The 1633-nt window shown below is 46.3% G+C and overlaps 1 pseudogene; it reads right to left on the reverse strand.

Annotated features, from left to right (window-relative positions):
* LOC102478714 (RNA-binding protein EWS pseudogene) lies at window positions 1-1312 on the reverse strand (annotated as a pseudogene).
* Window positions 1313-1633: the final 321 nt, after the last annotated feature.

A 1633-nucleotide genomic window follows, 5' to 3' on the forward strand; every position in this document is an offset into this window, starting at 1 on the left:
CATGTAGAATCCAGCCAACGTAATCACCACGCCACTGGCTGGCTCCAGATTGAATGCTTTCTCTGTTCAGTCCACTGATTCTTTCTCTCCATCCACTATTAACCTCACCCACCTTTTCCCCCTACTTTCAAAACCATTCTTTATTCTTTACACCCCAATGAAATATATTGGCAGGAAAAAAAGTGAACTGCTGCTTAATATATGCCACAAAGATGTCACTTCCATGTTTTAGAAGATGGCTTGAGCTCAAAAGATTGTCCATGGAAATGTAGAAATAAATTTCTTATGTCTTTCAGTCCCTTCTTTCCACTGAAAATCCTATGGATGAAACAAAATTAGGTAAAAGGAGAAAAGGTTTGTTCTTGCCCCCGTTCTACCACATCCTCCTCCCTGCCCACCTTTACTCATGCCTCCAGGATCAGATCTCCCTCTTCCCCTGCCCTGGTTATCAGAGCCACTCATGCTCTGGTTCTCTCCTGGTCTGGAAAATCCTCCAGACTCCTGCCCATAAACACCCATGCAACTGGGGTGATCCTGTCAGAATGAACTCTGCTGCTCATAGCTGCTGCTCTGTTGGCTATATTGACATGGAGCCTGGCTGTAGGATCCAGTTTTGGGGGAGTAACTAGTGGGAGGGCGCTGCCCATAACTGCTTTGTTGACCTTAGCCACTCTGCTGTCCATAGGTGCTCAGTCGCCCATAGATATTTTGCTGAGAGTAACTGCTCTGATCATAACTAGTCAGCTGTGGAGAGGAATAGCTGGTAGGAGGATAGGATGGAGGTGCTCTGACTGGCTGCTAGGGAGCTCCCAGGTACCTGAGGATAACTGTACTTACTCTGTCCATGTCCTAGGCTGGGCTGATTGTAACCCCCTGTGCTAGATTGAGATTGACTAGTCTCAGCAGGCTTGTTACCATCCTTGGTCTTGCAGGTATGGTGGCTGCAGACTGTTGGGTAAGCAGGCTGGGTGCCATATGCAGACTGAGCTGCACAGGGGGCCTGGCTGGTAGTGACTGTAGCAGCAGTGGTATCATAAACACCAGTGCCATACCCTTGAACAGGCTGGCTGTATGCCTGGGGGACAGTCGAAGTGTATAATCAGTAGGAGGCTGTCCATACGAAGTTGCATAGACGGTTTGCCCATAGGTTACAGTGAGCCTGGGTAGAGCTGACATCAGTGGGCTGTCCACAGGTTCTGTAGCTTCATTGCCCATAAGCCTCAAGGGACTGTGCATATCCTTGAGTGGACTGGGTAGTGTAGCCCTGCTGGGCTGCAGCTTGGCTATAAGAACTGTATTCTGGGGGTGCCATTTTCTCTCCTTTCTCCTCATTTTCTCAATGTCCATCTCCCTCTCACTTTTCCTCTCAGCCCACCCACTTTTAATTATTGTATTTTTCAGTTTCAGATATTCCATTTGTTTCTTCTTTATATCATCTATTTCTTTGCTGAGGCTTTCTAATTTTTCATGTGGTTCAAACACACTTGCTCATCAAGGCATTTTATCATGACTGCTTTAAAACCATTGTCGGATTTTTCTGACATCTCTGTCATTTTGGTATTAGTATCTATTAATTGTGTTTTACATTCAGGTGGAGAGCTCTTGGCTGTTGGTATGGACAAGGGATTTTCAA

Source organism: Tupaia chinensis, unplaced genomic scaffold (genome assembly GCF_000334495.1).
Source record: "Tupaia chinensis unplaced genomic scaffold, TupChi_1.0 Scaffold000186_1, whole genome shotgun sequence".
In the NCBI taxonomy this organism is placed as follows: domain Eukaryota; kingdom Metazoa; phylum Chordata; class Mammalia; order Scandentia; family Tupaiidae; genus Tupaia; species Tupaia belangeri.